We start from the raw sequence: 19,433 nt of genomic DNA on the forward strand, positions 1-19,433 counted from the left end.
AAACATTAAGCCTCAGCAATAATCTAATCAATAGAAACACTTTTCTAAGGTTGTCCTGACCAGGGGCCTGGAAGAGAGGAAAATGAAGAGTTTCCGGGAGGCGAGCAGGGAGAATGTGTCCAGCCCTGGCCTGGAGCCTGTGAACCAGCCTCCGGCATGTGAGGCCTTCAGTGACCACCCTGTGCGCCTGGAGGCTCCAGACTTTGACAGGCTGATCTGGATAGAATACGTGAGCCATAACGGCACCAGCACTTTTGTCCATCTGGCAGGTATAGTTATTTTAAATGCATGGCTAGGCATTCTAACTTTTGTGTAAAAACCTGATCACCTCTAGGTTTCCACACCTATCTGCAAGGGGGTGATCCCATCCTCATGAATTCTCTAAGCGGTGTCACCGGGGAAGCGGACTGGTGGCTGCCGTCCCCCACCCGAGCCACTGTGCCCCTGCCTGCCACATGCCCCTCCAAGCAGTGCCTCGAAGGACTCAACACCAGAAGGCGATCGTGGGTTTCTCACCCACGTGACAATCCCTGCTGAGGGTTCTACCCGCACTCGAATAGCGTCTTCTAACCCCATTCTCTTCAAATCCACTTTCCAAACTGCAGCCAGAGGGAGCTTTCCGAAAAACAAAAGTGACCTTGTCGCTCTCCACCTTGCAGCTGCCAGGGTTTCCCACTGCAGCAGACAGGGAAATGCTGGCAGGTCCTGCATGGTGTATTTCTGCGGCTCGATCCATCCCTCCTACAAACGCTCTACTGATTGATTCATTCCACAAATACAATGACTTGGTAACTCTTAATCACTGTCAGTGAAATCTCTTACAGTCACGTTTGAGCATTTAACCGTGCTTTCTCAACGGAAAGCTCAGTTCTGCTACTCCCGAGGCTCTGTAACCTGAGACAGGTGTGCACCCTCCCAATTTCCCCAACAGGGCAGCAGCCCTGACATGGCAGCAGCCCTGACATGGCAGCCACCAGCCACTGGTGGTGACCCAGCGCTGAGAATGAGGCTAATGTGACTCAGAAAGTCCATTTTTTATTTTAATTAATAAAGCATAACCTTAAACACTGAAATGCTTTTAAGTATGTTTAGAACAGCCTCGGCATGTGGGTCTGCTTTTTCAACCATAAATTTTATGAATTCTAAATGCAGATCAAGTATTTCCGACGGAACTTTAGTGTCTGAATTGCAATGTGCTAGAAATGTAAAATATACACCTGATTTCAAGGACTTTGTACAGAAAGAAGGATGGGAATATCTCAACCTTTTTTTATACTACAGTTGATATGACAGTATTTTCAATACACTAGGTTAAACAAATGTTATTAAAATTAATCTGACCTGTATTCTTTTTACTTCCTTAAACGTGGCTCCCAGGAAATTGTAAGTTAAATACATGCTTCGCATTATATATCTATTGCATGGTGCTTGTCTAACTCAGTCATGTTGTTGAGATGGCGCATTAAAATTCCTGGTGTGGTGCCAGGTACACTGGAAGCTCTCGGCCCATTTGTAAAGTACTTCACTGGAATTTTGTGTCTGGTCTTCCTAGATATTTCTTTTTTTTTTTTTTTTTTTTTGTTTTTATTATTATTATTATTATACTTTAGGCTCTATGGTACATGTGCGCAACGTGCAGGTAAGTTACATATGTATACATGTGCCATGCTGGTGCACTGCACCCACCAACTCGTCATCTAGCATTAGGTATATCTCCCAATGCTATCCCTCCCCACTCCTCCCACCCCACAACAGTCCCCAGAGTGTGATGTTCCCCTTCCTGTGTCCATGTGTTCTCATTGTTCAATTCCCACCTATGAGTGAGAATATGCGGTGTTTGGTTTTTTGTTCTTGCGATAGTTTACTGAGAATGATGATTTCCAATTTCATCCATGTCCCTACAAAGGACGTGAACTCATCATTTTTTATGGCTGCATAGTATTCCATGGTGTATATGTGCCACATTTTCTTAATCCAGTCTATCACTGTTGGACATTTGGGTTGGTTCCAAGTCTTTGCTATTGTGAATAATGCCGCAATAAACATACATGTGCATGTGTCTTTATAGCAGCATGATTTATAGTCCTTTGGGTATATACCCAGTAATGGGATGGCTGGGTCGAATGGAATTTCTAGTTCTAGATCCCTGAGGAATCGCCACACTGCCTTCCACAAGGGTTGAACTAGTTTACAGTCCCACCAACAGTGTAAAAGTGTTCCTATTTCTCCACATCCTCTCCAGCACCTGTTGTTTCCTGACTTTTTAATGATTGCCATTCTAACTGGTGTGAGATGGTATCTCATTGTGGTTTTGATTTGCATTTCTCTGATGGCCAGTGATGGTGAGCATTTTTTCATGTGTTTTTTGACTGTATAAATGTCTTCTTTTGAGAAGTGTCTGTTCATGTCCTTTGCCCACTTTTTGATGGGGTTGTTTTTTTCTTGTAAATTTGTTGGAGTTCATTGTAGATTCTGGATATTAGCCCTTTGTCAGATGAGTAGGTTGCGAAAATTTTCTCCCATTTTGTAGGTTGCCTGTTCACTCTGATGGTAGTTTCCTTTGCTGTGCAGAAGCTCTTGAGTTTAATTAGATCCCATTTGTCAATTTTGGCTTTTGTTGCCATTGCTTTTGGTGTTTTAGACATGAAGTCCTTGCCCATGCCTATGTCCTGAATGGTATTGCCTAGGTTTTCTTCTAGGGTTTTTATGGTTTTAGGTCTAACATTTAAGTCTTTAATCCATCTTGAATTGATTTTTGTATAAGGTGTAAGGAAGGGATCCAGTTTCAGCTTTCTACATATGGCTAGCCAGTTTTCCCAGCACCATTTATTAAATAGGGAATCCTTTCCCCATTTCTTGTTTTTGTCAGGTTTGTCAAAGATCAGATACTTGTAGATATGTGGCATTATTTCTGACGGCTCTGTTCTGTTCCATTGATCTATATCTCTGTTTTGGTACCAGTACCATGCTGTTTTGGTTACTGTAGCCTTGTAGTATAGTCTAAAGTCAGCTAGCGTGATGCCTCCAGCTTTGTTCTTTTGGCTTAGGATTGACTTGGCGATGCGGGCTCTTTTTTGGTTCCATATGAACTTTAAAGTAGTTTTTTCCAATTCTGTGAAGAAAGTCATTGGTAACTTGATGGGGATGGCATTGAATCTGTAAATTACCTTGGGAAGGATGGCCATTTTCATGATATTGATTCTTCCTACCCATGAGCATGGAATGTTCTTCCATTTGTTTGTATCCTCTTTTATTTCCTTGAGCAGTGGTTTGTAGTTCTCCTTGAAGAGGTCCTTCACATCCCTTGTAAGTTGGATTCCTAGGTATTTTATTCTCTTTGAAGCAATTGTGAATGGGAGTTCACTCATGATTTGGCTCTCTGTTTGTCTGTTATTGATGTATAAGAATGCTTGTGATTTTTGTACATTGATTTTGTATCCTGAGACTTTGCTGAAGTTGCTTATTAGCTTAAGGAGATTTTGGGCTGAGACAATGGGGTTTTCTAGATATACTATCATGTCATCTGCAAACAGGGACAATTTGACTTCCTCTTTTCCTAATTGAATACCCTTGATTTCCTTCTCTTGCCTAATTTCCCTGGCCAGAACTTCCAACACTATGTTGAATAGAAGTGGTGAGAGAGGGCATCCCTGTCTTGTGCCAGTTTTCAAAGGGAATGCTTCCAGTTTTTGCCCATTCAGTATGATATTGGCTGTGGGTTTGTCATAAATAGCTCTTATTATTTTGAGATACGACCCATCAATACCTAATTTATTGAGAGTTTTTAGCATGAAGGGTTGTTGAATTTTGTCAAAGGCCTTTTCTGCATCTATTGAGATAATCATGTGGTTTTTGACTTTGGTTCTGTTTATATGCTGGATTACATTTATTGATTTGCGTATATTGAACCAGCCTTGCATCCCAGGGATGAAGCCCACTTGATCATGGTGGATAAGCTTTTTGATGTGCTGCTGGATTCTGTTTGCCAGTATTTTATTGAGGATTTTTGCATCAATGTTCATCAAGGATATTGGTCTAAAATTCTCTTTTTTTGTTGTGTCTCTGCCAGGCTTTGGTATCAGGATGATGCTGGCCTCATAAAATGAGTTAGGGAGGATTCCCTCTTTTTCTATTGATTGGAATAATTTCAGAAGGAATGGTACCAGCTCCTCCTTGTACCTCTGGTAGAATTCGGCTGTGAACCCATCTGGTCCTGGACTTTTTTTGGTTGGTAAGCTATTGATTATTGCCACAATTTCAGCTCCTGTTATTGGTCTATTCAGAGATTCAACTTCTTCCTGGTTTAGTCTTGGGAGGGTGTATGTGTTGAGGAATTTATCCATTTCTTCTAGATTTTCTAGTTTATTTGCGTAGAGGTGTTTGTAATATTCTCTGATGGTAGTTTGTATTTCTGTGGGATCGGTGGTGATATCCCCTTTATCATTTTTTATTGCATCTATTTGATTCTTCTCTTTTTCTTTATTAATCTTGCTAGCGGTCTATCAATTTTGTTGATCCTTTCAAAAAACCAGCTCCTGGATTCATTTATTTTTTGAAGGGTTTTTTGCGTCTCTATTTCCCTCAGTTCTGCTCTGATTTTAGTTATTTCTTGCCTTCTGCTAGCTTTTGAATGTGTTTGCTCTTGTTTTTCTAGTTCTTTTAATTGTGATGTTAGGGTGTCAATTTTGGATCTTTCCTGCTTTCTCTTGTGGCCATTTAGTGCTATAAATTTCCCTCTACACACTGCTTTGAATGCATCCCAGAGATTGTGGTATGTTGTGTCTTGGTTCTCGTTGGTTTCAAAGAACATCTTTATTTCTGCCTTCATTTCGTTATGTACCCAGTAGTCATTCAGGAGCAGGTTGTTCAGTTTCCATGTAGTTGAGCGGTTTTGAGTGGGATTCTTAATCCTGAGTTCTAGCTTGATTGCACTGTGATCTGAGAGATAGTTTGTTATAATTTCTGTTCTTTTACATTTATTAAGGAGAGCTTTACTTCCAAGTATATGGTCAATTTTGGAATAGGTGTGGTGTGGTGCTGAAAAAAATGTATATTCTGTTGATTTGGGGTGGAGAGTTCTGTAGATGTCTATTAGGTCTGCTTGGTGCAGAGCTGAGTTCAATTCCTGGGTATCCTTGTTGATTTTCTGTTTCGTTGATCCGTCTAATGTTGACAGTGGGGTGTTAAAGTCTCCCATTATTAATGTGTGGGAGTCTAAGTCTCTTTGTAGGTCACTCAGGACTTGCTTTATGAATCTGGGTGCTCCTGTATTGGGTGCATATATATTTAGGATAGTTAGCTCTTCTTGTTGAATTAATCCCTTTACCATTATGTAATGGCCTTCTTTGTCTCTTTTGATCTTTGTTGGTTTAAGTCTGTTTTATCAGAGACTAGGATTGCAACCCCTGCCTTTTTTTGTTTTCCATTTGCTTGGTAGATCTTCCTCCATCCTTTTATTTTGAGCCTATGTGTGTCTCTGCACGTGAGATGGGTTTCCTGAATACAGCACACTGATGGGTCTTGAGTCTTTATCCAATTTGCCAGTCTGTGTCTTTTAATTGGAGCATTTAGTCCATTTACATTTAAAGTTAATATTGTTATGTGTGAATCTGATCCTGTCATTATGATGTTAGCTGGTTATTTTGCTCGTTAGTTGATGCAGTCTCTTCCTAGTCTCGATGGTCTTTACATTTCGGTATGATTTTGCAGTGGCTGGTACCGGCTGTGCCTTTCCATGTTTAGCGCTTCCTTCAGGAGCTCTTTTAGGGCAGGCCTGGTGGTGACAAAATCTCTCAGCATTTGCTTGTCTGTAAAGTATTTTATTTCTCCTTCACTTATGAAGCTTAGTTTGGCAGGATATGAAATTCTGGGTTGAAAATTCTTTTCTTTAAGAATGTTGAATATTGGCCCCCACTCTCTTCTGGCTTGTAGGGTTTCTGCCGAGAGATCCGCTGTTAGTCTGATGGGCTTCCCTTTGATGGTAACCCGACCTTTCTCTCTGGCTGCCCTTAACATTTTTTCCTTCATTTCAACTTTGGTGAATCTGACAATTATGTGTCTTGGAGTTGCTCTTCTCGAGGAGTATCTTTGTGGCGTTCTCTGTATTTCCTTAATCTGAATGTTGGCCTGCCTTGCTAGATTGGGGAAGTTCTCCTGGATAATATCCTGCAGAGTGTTTTCCAACTTGGTTCCATTCTCCCTGTCACTTTCAGGTACACCAATCAGACGTAGATTTGGTCTTTTCACATAGTCCCACATTTCTTGGAGGCTTTGCTCGTTTCTTTTTATTCTTTTTTCTCTAAACTTCCCTTCTCGCTTCATTTCATTCATTTCATCTTCCAGGGCTGATACCCTTTCTTCCATTTGATCCCATCGGCTCCTGAGGCTTCTGCATTCTTCACGTAGTTCTCGAGCCTTGGTTTTCAGCTCCATCAGCTCCTTTAAGCACTTCTCTGTATTGGTTATTCTAGTTATACATTCTTCTAAATTTTTTTCAAAGTTTTCAACTTCTTTGCCTTTGGTTTGAATATCCTCCCGTAGCTCGGAGTAATTTGATCGTCTGAAGCCTTCTTCTCTCAGCTCGTCAAAGTCATTCTCCGTCCAGCTTTGTTCTGTTGCTGGTGAGGAACTGTGTTCCTTTGGAGGAGGAGAGGTACTCTGCTTTTTAGAGTTTCCAGTTTTTCTGCTCTGTTTTTTCCCCATCTTTGTGGTTTTATCTACTTTTGGTCTTTGATGATGGTGATGTACGGATGGGTTTTTGGTGTGGATGTCCTTTCTGTTAGTTTTCCTTCTAACAGACAGGACCCTCAGCTGCAGGTCTGTTGGAGTACCTGGCTGGCCGTGTGAGGTGTCAGTCTGCCCCTGCTGGGGGGTGACTCCCAGTTAGGCTGCTCGGGGGTCAGGGGTCAGGGACCCACTTGAGGAGACAGTCAGCCCGTTCTCAAATCTCCAGTTGCGTGCTGGGAGAACCACTGCTCTCCTCAAAGCTGTCAGACAGGGACATTTAAGTCTGCAGAGGTTACTGCTGTCTTTTTGTTTGTCTGTGCCCTGCCCCCAGAGGTGGAGCCTACAGAGGCAGGCAGGCCTCCTTGAGCTGTGGTGGGCTCCACCCAGTTCAAGCTTCCAGGCTGCTTTGTTTACCTAAGCGAGCCTGGGCAATGGTGGGCGCCCCTCCCCCAGCCTCGCTGCCGACTTGCTGTTTGATCTCAGACTGCTGTGCTAGCGATCAGCGAGACTCCGTGGGCGTAGGACCCTCTGAGCCAGGTGCGGGCTATACTCTCCTGGGGCACCGTTTCCTAAGCCCGTCGGAAAAGCACAGTATTCGGGTGGGAGTGGCCCGATTTTCCAGGTGCCGTCTGTTACCCCTGGAAAGGGAACTCCCTGACCCCTTGCGCTTCCCGAGTGAGGCAATGCCTCGCCCCTGCTTCGGCTGGCGCACGGTGCGCTCACCCACTGACCTGCGCCCACTGTCTGGCACTCCCTAGTGAGATGAACACGGTACCTCAGATGGAAATGCAGAAATCACCCGTCTTCTGCGTCGCTGGCGCTGGGAGCTGTAGACCGGAGCTGTTCCTATTCGGCCATCTTGGCTCCTCCCTTCCTAGATATTTCTAAGTTGGCTTACTAAAAGTACATTTTTTAACAGTCAATAATTTCATCTGATCTAGAAATCACAAGTTTCGAATTAACTGAATCAGTCCCAAAGTCACTCCAGGATGAATTCCATTTTCTTTCAAACAAAGAACCTAAGATTTCATTAATTTACTCCTTCGCAAATATGTACCAGGTACCTACTACATTCTAAAGACTGTGGTAGGCACTGGGGGTGCAGTGTGAGCAAAACTAGTCCCTGTGCTCCTCAAAACTAGGCACTCAAGGTCTAACATTTATATTCCTATTTAATTTCAGTTACACAAAACAATTAAAAGGCCTATTTTTCCTATCAACAAGTAAATTATTTTATCACTGGCTATAAGTGAATGACACCATTCATGTGGTCTATAAGACATTAGATATGTGTTATAATCTAACTTATTCTAAGTATTATATAAATAAAATCTTAAATACTAATATTTCTAGAGTTACCAGAAAAGATATCGCTTCTGATTTTTAGTATCTAGCCAGTTTACTTTAAAAACTTCTACATAACAGCCTGGGCAACATACCAAGCCCTCATTTTTACAAAAAAAATTTTTTTAATTAGCCAGGCATGGTAGCACATTCCTGTGGTCCCAGCTACTTGAGAGGCTGAGACACGAGGATCACTTGCGCCCAGGAGTTCAAGGCTGCAGTGAGCTATGATCACATCACTGCACTCCAGCCTGGGCAACAGAGCAAGACCTTGTCAGAAAAATAAATTAAAAAAATAAAACTTCTACATAATACTTAAAACTGATTTAAACAATTCATATAAGAAAATTATACACATATATTTTAAAAGATATAATGCTCACTTCATCCAAAATGAGTTATTAGTTTTTCAAGTGTCCATGAAGGATTAAGGATGCTTAAAGAATGTTTGCTAATCTGAAAACTTTAAAAATAGGGTCTTGTTGGGGAGAGTGGTTCACACACATAATCCCAGCACTTTGGGAGGCTGAGGCAGGATGACTGCTTGAGCACAGCAATTCAAGACCAGCCTGTGTGACATAGGGAGACCCCATCTCTACAAAATCAAAATTTAAAAATTAGCCAGCCATGGTGGTGTGCACCTGTAGTCTCAGCTATTTGGGAGGCTGAGATGGGAGGATCACTTGAGCCCAGGAGGTCAAAGCTGCAATGAGCCATGATCACACCACTGCACTCCAGCCTGGGCAACAGAGCAAGACCCTGTCTAAAAAAAAAAAAAGTCTTCATCCAGCTTGTCACCAGCTTAATATGCAGTATGAAATAAGAAATGGCTTTTACATTCTTAATGATTGAAACAAATCAAAAGAACATTTCATAACATAAAAATTATGTAAAATTCAAATTTCAGGTTATCAAGTTTTACTGGAACACAACCAGACTCATTTGTTTAATACTGTCTATGGCTAGTTTTGACAGAGACCACATGGCATGCAAATCCTAAAATATTTACAATCTGTCCCTTTATAAAATAAAGTATGGCAACACTCGGTCTACAGAATAAAATGAAGCCCATTCCTAAAAAATGGCTGGCAGATGCACCTCTTCAATCGACTTCTTTACTGCCTCAGAAATCCTCTTACTTGCTGAAGGGAATTTTAGTTACATTTCATTATTTTTCAGATCAGCTACTAAACCTGATTGTGAAGACAACTCTGACATCTCTAAGTATGTCCACTATATTACCTACAAATGCATGGGGCAAGGCTAGACAGCAAAATGCTGTGATTCTGGAAAACTAAAAGAGTGATAAGAGTCTTACGACAATGACAGGAGTGCCTAAAAACTCCTCCCTAAACTGAACAGAAATTAGTTGCTCTGAATTTTTTTAAAAAAACTCTTTGTTAACTCCAGAACAAGTGAAATACAGCATACTATATCTATAGCTGCTTAAGATGGGTGGTATTAAACTAGAGAGAAAATGCTCATATATGTTATTTTTTAAATAACCTGAAAGTTTAAGAAAAATGAAGGCTGAGAACAAGGCCTAGATGTGTTGTTTGTTTGCTTTTTAAGATGGAGTTGCGCTCTGTCACCCAGGCTGGAGTGCGGTGGTGCGCTCTCGGCTCACCGCAACCTCCGCCTCCCGGGTTCAAGCGATTCTCCTGCCTCACCCTCCCTAGTGGCTGGGATTACAGGTGCCCGCCACCACGCCCAGCTAATTTTTGTATTTCTTTCAGTAGAGATGGGGTTTCACTGCGATGACCAGGCTGGTCTCAAACTCCTGACGTCGTGATCCGCCCGCCTCCGCCTCCCAAAGTGCTGGGATTACAAGCCTGAGCCACCGCGCCCGACCGTGTTTTCTTCTTTTAGTTAGGATGTTGAACCTTTACTTGAGACACACGGATACGTGTTTATATAATTCATTTAATCAAAGAAGTATGGCTAGCTCAAAACATCATCCTTGTGTACAAGGCAAGAATTAGTATTTGTGCTTGTTTCTCCCTGTTTTATATAAGGAAGAATCACAGTAATGGAAGATGGATAATTATACAGACATCTTTTCAAACAGCATCAGAGATGGGCAGAGGGGTGCTCTTTCTACACAAGCCTTTATCTACCTACCGTAGGTGAGGCTATGTTGAAATAGGAGAAAAATATCCCTGCTGTTGATAACGCAGCCCTAACCAAAAGGGACAGACACATAAATCAAGACAGGCCGGCATTGTGACTGTGCTTTTGATAGTGGAAATTAAATCTGACCATTAACTCTTTAATTCTCCAGATTCATCAAAGATGCCATTTACAGTTCCTAACTTTGAAGTACATAAATAGCTTCATCTGAACACAAACTTCTAGATACATGAAAAAAAGCTATTATGCCAAATTAATTCAATCTAACTAATTAGAGAGCAGGAAGTTCCTTCAATTATTTTATGTGCTGTCTGAGAAACACACTTGAATATGAGTACAGATTTCATTAATTGCAGTTCATTATTTTCCAGATTAGTTACTAAACTTGCATCAGAAGGTCAAAGACAGCAATTTTGTCAGCTGCCACCTCTTTCAGTGCCGTATTTTTGCATTTCTGGAACTCAGACAGAAATTGATTACAAACAAAAACAAATCTCCATAAAAATGAGAAACATAAGTCCTTATGAATATGTTCAAACCAAAAGATCTTGTAAATTATACAAATATCTTTGTTTTTAAACTTTCTGAATAAACTGTTGACTTTTGTCTTACAAAAAAAGATCCAGGAACCTTTTCATTTCCATTTGATAAACAATATTAAGAAAAAGTAACAGGAAAATAATAACATCTTCACCTGAGAACCCGCTGATTCCAAAGAACAGGTTAATAAGCATCCAGGTTTTCATTAAAGCTTCTCTGCGGTTATGGGTCTGTGTATCTTTGCATGAGGGAGGGAACTGAACATTCTTGTCTGAAAATGTCAAGGACACTCTAATTAAAAGTATTTTTTGATAATAATCATTCCTTCACTACACAACTTGTACCTCTTTTCCACTTAACATAACAAAATATAAGGAATGACCGGTAAAAACAGGACCCATTCTATTCCTCAGTCCTTACCTGGATTATTTTATATTCCCATAAACTTTCTGTTTTTATTTTATTTTTCAGACAGGTGTGTGTCACCACATCACATAATTTTTTTTTAATTTTTAGTAGAGACAGGGGTCTTGTTATGTTGCCCAGGCTGGTCTCGAACTCCTGAGCTCAAGTGATCTGCCTGCCTTGGCCTCCCAAAGTGCTGAAATAAAGGTGTGAGCCACAGCACCCAGTCTAACTTCCTGTTTTTAAGTAACAGAAATTCCTTTTTTTTTTTTAAAGAGAGCCAGGCTGGGATGGGAGGATCCCTTGAGCCCAAGAGGTTGAGGCCACAGTGAGCTGTGATAGCACCATTGCACTCCAGCCTGGGCGACAGAACAAGAGCCCGTCTCAAAAAAAAAAAAAAAAAAAAAAGAGTACCTTGCTATCTATAAACCATTTTCCCACTGTCAGCTGTCACCATTCTCTCTGTTAATTTCATTTCTGTGGCCCTAGGACCCTCCACTGCTTTAGCAAAACCATCCCTAACAACCCTTCCCCTCCTTGCTGCTGGTATCCCTTGAATGCTTATACAGTCAGCTCTCTTAGTCATTGTTTGGTGAAGCTATAAATAACTCCTTTAATCCTTCCTCATCAATCATTTTTGATGTTATTCTCTGAAACAATTCCAACTGGTCACTGCATTTCTAGTAGTAATAAATCCAGAACCAAGTACAGTAATCTAAGTGTCATCTAATAATATCAAAGAGAGCCCAGGTTGGGGGCTGGGGTTTTGTTTAGATAGGATAGTGCGAGTTTCTGCATTATTACAACTGTTCAGAGAAGTTTTAAGTCTCCAAGCTAAACTGGAATAAAAACATATGTGGGTGACTAAGCCGGAGGATTACTTGAGGCCAGGAGTTTGAGACCTGTCTCAATTAAAAAAATTTTTTTTTTAATTAGCCAGACATCATCTCACACACCTTTAGTCCCAGCTACTTGGAAGGCTGAGGTTAGAGGATCACCTGAGCCAAGGAGTTCACGGCAGCAGTAAGTGATCACTGCACCACTGCACTCCAGCCTGAGTGACAAGCAAGACCTGGTCTCAAATAATAAAATAAAATAAAAAAGCAGTTTCAGTCTCTTTCATGACAGGTGGGAAATCGGAGACAAATGGTTTCAGGAAGTGTGTTATTAAACATGACCTGCTTGGTTTCCATGTCGATCCCCAAACCATTCGGGGTGTTTTGTTTTTGTGCTGTTTCACACTATAACCCTTAAGCGATGTTAACTATCTAAGTCTTTATGCCATATTAGTATCACTATTTCCCTCTTCCTATATTGTACTATTGATCCAGATTCCTTTTAGGCATATGAATGGACCTGTATTTTTCTGGACTTTATGTTGATGTTATCTAAACATTTAAATATCTGATACTGCTTATTTTACAATCATGCAATGGTCAAAGACTATTGAAATTGGTGCACTAACAGGCACTAGCAAATAAAAATAAAGCACAAGACTCAAAACAGAGAGGAAGGTTCCGGGTACTTGTGTATTTCTTTAAGGTGCTGCTAGGTCCAGCACTGGATGCCTCACGCAGAGCCGTAGCCGCGCCAGTGTATGCGCAGGGCAGTCCAGCTGCCGTCATCAGCATCCACTCTGCTTCAGGCTTACTCGATTGGTGACACAGAGGAAGGCCCTGGCTGCAGGGCGACTTTATTTCCATAATGTATATAACACAGTCTCCCACCAACTCTTTGGTAGAAAGAGGGAGAAGTGTGGAGTGGAGAAGGTAGTTACCGGCTACCTGGAACTGAAATGTGTTGGTCTGTCACTCCGTGGCTTGACAAGTGATGTCTACTTCCAGGTACAGAGCCCTGCCTTAGGCCTTATTACGTTCAATATTTCAATAGTCTCAAATGCAGAGAGATTACAGCTTTAGAAGTGTGTGGACAGCCAGAATGTTTGCATTTTTTTAAAAATTACTCAGAAAGATCTTGATATCCTGGGAATGTTAAAACAACATCAAAGATAAAAAATTCTAGGAATGAATCTGAAGTTCCTCATTATTTTCACACATCAATTAGACCACATAATAAAAGAGAAGTAGTACAGTGACAAGAGTATCAACAGACAAAAAACCTGGTGATGTTACCTGACCAACAGCACAATGAGCTAACACCTTTCAAAAACAAGCCCAACCAAGCGCAGTTCCATGCTGCGTCGGGTGGAGGCCATCATTTAGATGAGGAAGGAAACACTTTCACCATTTGCAAGCCCAGGGGGAACTCTTCTCATTTCTGGACTCCTCACTTTAGGGAGGACCCTGGCGAGACAACTGTAGAATGACGAAGCATTTCCCAGATGAGATGTGGGAGACTCATCTAGAGCTGTTAAGATGGGGGAGGTCTGTGAGAACAAAGATCCAAGAGAGCTATTATCACACCACTGCACTCCAGCCTGGGCAACAGAGCGAGACCTTGTCACAAAAAATAAATTAAAAAAAGAAAAATAAAACTTCTACATAATAATAAACTTATTTAAATATTTATAAAATAAGATTATACATATATATTTTGGCTGGGCGCAGTGGTTCACGCCTGTAATCCCAGCACTTTAGGAGGCCAAGGCAGGTGGATCACGACATCAAGAGATAGAGACCATCCTGGCTAACATGGTGAAACCCCGTCTCGACTAAAAATACAAAAATTAGCGGGGTGTGGTGGCAGGGGCCTGTAATCCCTGCTACTCGGGAAGCTGAGGCAGGAGAATCGCTTGAACCTGGGAAGCAGAGGTTGCAGTGAGCTGAGATCACAACATTGTACTCCAGCCTGGGCGACAGAGGGAGACTCCATCTTAAAAAAAAAATTATATATTTTAAAGGCTGTAATACTCACCTCATCCAAAATGATGGTTATTAGTTTTTCAAGTGCCCATGAAGGATTAAAGATGCTTACTTAAAGAAAATCTGCTAATCTAAACACCTTAAAAATAGGATCTTTGCTGGGCAGGGTGGCTCACATATACAATCCTGGTTTACATATACAATCCTCCCCACTCCCTTTACTTCCTGGTAAGAACAAACTCTGAGGCAAAGACTGGTTGATTATCTTGTTCCTGTAGGACCCCCAGGAGGGGGAGTCGAGATTATTTTAAAAGTCCAAACTTCACATTGTAGGTATCAAATCTGATTTTCAAGTGCATGGAACTCCATTATAACAAAGATTACTATTTTTAAAAAATGAGGAACACTAAAGGAGTCTAGCCAATACAGCATTTTTCTTCTTCCTGTTATTTGCAATTCCACAGGCACTAAAATGCCCTTTTTCAAAGATGAAACATACTTCAGAGTACAACAAGTGAAAGCATAAAGCATATTCAAAGCATATTTAAAGTATGCTTCACTTGTTGTAACCTGAAGTGTGACCCAAGTAAGAAAAAGTTTTCTTGACATTATCATCTACAATTCTAATTTATTTCTCACAGAGCTTTAGCAGCGATGGTCAGTGAAAATGAGATAACCAAGAGCATCTCTGATCAACTAAATCCAAAATGAAAAGGTAAGATTTCTCTCTCCTTTGGAAATGTTCTTTAGCACTTCCACCAACCTAGGAAAAGAAGGTTCTTAAATATGTCTTCATCCCTCTAATCCCCACTCAGCCATGCTTCTTTCACCTCTAAGCTGTAAACACAGTCCTGTCTACCACTGAGTAGCACTTGGGACCCACAATCTAATATTACAGTCTGGGCATGGTGGCTCACGCCTATAATCCCAGTCACTTCGGATACCAGGCAGGAGGACTTGAGCCCAGGAGTTCGAGACCAACCTGGGCAACACAGTGAGACTGTCTCTAAAAATAAAAATTTTTAAAAAGTTAGCTGGGTGTGGTGGAGCGCACTTGTAGTCCTAGCTCGTTGGGAGACTGAGGCTGGAGGATTCCTTGAGCCCAGGAGTTCAACGCTGCAGTGAGCTATCATCACGCCACTGCACTCCAGACTGGGCGACAGACCAACACCCTGTCTCTAAAATAATATTATTATAATCTGTTCACATGTCAAATAATACACATTTTGCATTTTCTATGTACCAGGCACCATTCTGGCACAACAAACCTTGCCCTCAAAGAATATTGTGGAGAGGGATAACTGATAAACATATAAACCTAACAATAACTCCCGATAAAAAGGTTAGAAATGGGCCAGGTGTGGTGGCTCATGCCTATAATCCCAGCACTTTGGGAGGCTGAGGCGGGTAAATCATTTGAGGTCAGGGGTTCGAGACCAGCCTGGCCAACATGGTGAAACCCCCATCTCTACTAAAAATACAAAAATCAGCCAAGCGTGGTGGCAGGCGCCTGTAATCCCAGCTACTCAGGAGGAGGAGGCAGAAGAATCCCTTGAACCTGGGAAGTGGAAGTTGTAGTGAGCCAAGATTGCACTATTGCACTCCAGCCTGAGCAACAGAGCAAGACTCTGTTTCAAAAAAAAAGAAAAAAAGAAATGGTAATGTAGTGCCTGCGTGTATGATGGAAGCTGTTCTGGTGTGGCTGTTCAAGAAAGCCCACTCTAGACTCAGACGTCCTTCCTCAGAGTGGCCTTTCCTGAATGTTGTATGAGAGGCCTTTGGGAAGAGCAGCCTGGGTGGGTGGCAGGGCCAGCGCCAGAGCTCTCCAGACTGAAGGCGCTTCACAGGCTTGTAGGCTAAAAAGGCGGCTTATCTGGCTTAGTACTGGTGAGCGAATAAAGAAGAATGAAGATTCAAGGCCGGGGGACAGGCCCTGCAGGGCACTGTGAGCCACAGTGAGAAATTCACATTTCACTCCTTTCAGTGGGAGACACTGGAAGGTGTCACACCACTGACGACTGTAAGGCTGTGAAAGATCATTCTGGCTACTCTGTTTTAACAGCTAAAGCCACGGAACTCAATGAGATTTATGCATGGAAGGAAACAGGTTTAAAAACAAAAAAGAACACCCCGGTTGGAGCTCTGGGCACTGGATGTAAAGACTTGATGGAATCTACAGTCCCAGGAGTGGATCGAGGACCGAGGGAAGGGAAGTCAGGCGAAGGAAGTTGCACTGAAGCCTGGAGATGTAAGTGTTTCCAGCATTATGTTGACGCAAACTCTGCAGGATGAGGACAAGGCGGCATGGGCAAGGGGGAGCTCCCTGGCCACCCTGAGAAAAGGGAAATGCCTTCCAAGGAGCAGAGTTCTCACACACCAACTGGAATGTTCTGGCTTTACTACCAGGTATCTTCATCAAGACCAGTTTTAGAATTATATACTTTATATATTTTTATTTTTATTTATTTTGAGACAGAGTCTCACTCTGTCACCCAGGCTGGAGTGCAGTGGCATGATCTTGGCTCACTGGAACCGCTGCCTCCCACGTTCAAGCGATTCTCATGCCTCATAGCCTCATTCTAATTCTCATAGCCTCCTGTGTAGCTATGACTACAGGAGCACACCTGGCTAATTTTTGTAGTAAAGACAGGGTTTTGCCATGTTGGCCAGGCTGGTCTCAAATTCCTGACCTCAGGTGAGCCACCTGCCTTGGCCTCCCTAAGGGCTGGGGTTATAGGTGTGAGCCACCGCACTCAGCCATATATTTTATATTTTTATGAAATACAAAATATCTGTATGAGGCCAGTTTTCCCAAACCTTTGCTCGTATGTGCTCAAACAATAATGAACAGACTGGAGTAAATGAATAAAAATTGCTTAAGAAATCTTCTATATATTTCAAGGTAACCTCTAACCTGGGCATTATAAATTATAGTTATTCTCCAATCACTACATTTGTTTCTAACACACTGTTGTTCCTCTCGCTTCCAGAGAGAGCTAATCATTCATTGCCAAAACAGTAAGAGCATAAGTAAGTTCTACAGGTAGCAGGTGATGTGACTTGCTACATGGTAAACTGAAAAGAGCTTTAAAGGAAAATAGTAAGGACGGCAGGCTGACTCCTGGCTTCCAACGTGATTCCAATTTCCTTCAACCTACATGACTCTGCCTTCACCAAACAGCAACTGAAAACACTGGATAGCAGACTTCACTGAATAAAAATAAGAATCACCACAGGCACTTATAAATGCAGATTACAAGGTCTCTCCAAGTTAGCTACGGGTTCCCAGGGCAGGCCAAGAAACTATTTTTTAAAACAGCTCCTAAATCTGACAGACAGTTCATGAATCACACTTTGTGAAACAATGATGCGGAAGTTTAGAACTGAATAATGTACACAATAATGACCCACTGGTTCAGTTCTGGTGGATCTCTGGGGAAAAAAAGCACCGGGAAAAATAATCACTGCCTACCTCAGTCCCCGCAGGACTTAGCTCCTGCAGTCATAGATTCATTTCAGTAACTCTCAAGCCCCGCCATGTGTCTAAATACAATTTAAACAGCTGCAAAATCTTGGTTTTAATTTTTTCAACTACTGTATGTGTATGCTTATTTATATGCTTATATAAAGCTAGATTTTTAAAAATTACATATCCGCATGGCAGCCTGATAAAACTAATTCCTTATCCCCTGAAAATGCATTCATACACTTAGAAAATTCTTTAGTTAAGTCTCAGACGACTCACCTGGATTACTGCAACTTGAATGTTTAGAAGAACGTGGAGAAACTGATGTCAAAAGACCTATTTGGACAACAGAACTTGCTCTGTATGTGTTTTTGAATGAGTATAAATAAATCCTCATTTATCATTTTCTGCTGAGTTAACACCTCTATAAGGCTGGAAATTGCATTTCCAATGGCGTTCCCATTCACTATTGCATAAGAGCAGCTTCCTGATTGTTTGGAAAACCTTTTCGCATTTGCTCTAACACTTACCCTAGAGCTGGGTAAAGAGATTTAAGAAAAAAGGAAATAAGACAGGTGATCACTTTTCAGTGAAAGAACAGGTTATCCACAGTAGAGAAAACAGAGGTTGAGAGGGAAGGGCACTCATGACATAAAATTGTGTGAAAAAACAAATGAAATCAAGAAATAAAAATAGAATTACATTTTCTACTTGGCAATACACAAACAACGCTAAGTGCACTTCATAAATTTTACTACTGTTGCTCTAAGTGATATTACCATAAATCACATTAGCAGTGCCCTTGGCACTTTTTAAAAGCAGAAAGGAAGGAGTGTGCCGTAAGTTTAAACAGCTGTTATCACAGATTCAATGCCATCCCCATCAAGCTACCAATGACTTTCTTCACAGAATTGGAAAAAACTACTTTAAAGTTCATATGGAACCAAAAAAGAGCCCGCATCGCCAAGTCAATCCTAAGCCAAAAGAACAAAGCTGGAGGCATCACACTACCTGACTTCAAACTATACTACAAGGCTACAGTAACCAAAACAGCATGGTACTGGTACCAAAACAGAGATATAGATCAATGGAACAGAACAGAGCCGTCAGAAATAATGCCACATATCTACAACTATCTGATCTTTGACAAACCTGACAAAAACAAGAAATGGGGAAAGGATTCCCTATTTAATAAATGGTGCTGGGAAAACTGGCTAGCTATATGTAGAAAGCTGAAACTGGATCCCTTCCTTACACCTTATACAAAAATCAATTCAAGATGGATTAAAGACTTAAATGTTAGACCTAAAACCATAAAAACCCTAGAAGAAAACCTAGGCATTACCATTCAGGACATAGGCATGGGCAAGGACTTCATGTCTAAAACACCAAAAGCAATGGCAACAAAAGCCAAAATTGACAAATGGGATCTAATTAAACTCAAGAGCTTCTGCACAGCAAAGGAAACTACCATCAGAGTGAACAGGCAACCTACAAAATGGGAGAACATTTTCGCAACCTACTCATCTGACAAAGGGCTAATATCCAGAATCTACAATGAACTCCAACAAATTTACAAGAAAAAAACAAACAACCCCATCAAAAAGTGGGCGAAGGACATGAACAGACACTTCTCAAAAGAAGACATTTATGCAGCCAAAAAACACATGAAAAAATGCTCACCATCACTGGCCATCAGAGAAATGCAAATCAAAACCACAATGAGATACCATCTCACACCAGTTAGAATGGCAATCATTAAAAAGTCAGGAAACAACAGGTGCTGGAGAGGATGTGGAGAAATAGGAACACTTTTACACTGTTGGTGGGACTGTAAACTAGTTCAACCCTTGTGGAAGGCAGTGTGGCGATTCCTCAGGGATCTAGAACTAGAAATTCCATTCGACCCAGCCATCCCATTACTGGGTATATACCCAAAGGACTATAAATCATGCTGCTATAAAGACACATGCACACGTATGTTTATTGCCGCATTATTC

At 41.4% G+C, this 19,433-nt stretch overlaps 1 protein-coding gene across 4 annotated transcripts in view; it reads right to left on the reverse strand.

Moving 5' to 3' along the window:
* The window catches only part of KIF13B (kinesin family member 13B), a 200,931-nt gene that overhangs the window by 12,955 nt on the left and 168,543 nt on the right, over positions 1-19,433 (reverse strand). The gene's annotated exons all lie outside the window — the stretch shown is intronic.

This window comes from Pongo pygmaeus, chromosome 7 (genome assembly GCF_028885625.2).
Source record: "Pongo pygmaeus isolate AG05252 chromosome 7, NHGRI_mPonPyg2-v2.0_pri, whole genome shotgun sequence".
NCBI classification, from domain to species: Eukaryota; Metazoa; Chordata; class Mammalia; order Primates; family Hominidae; genus Pongo; species Pongo pygmaeus.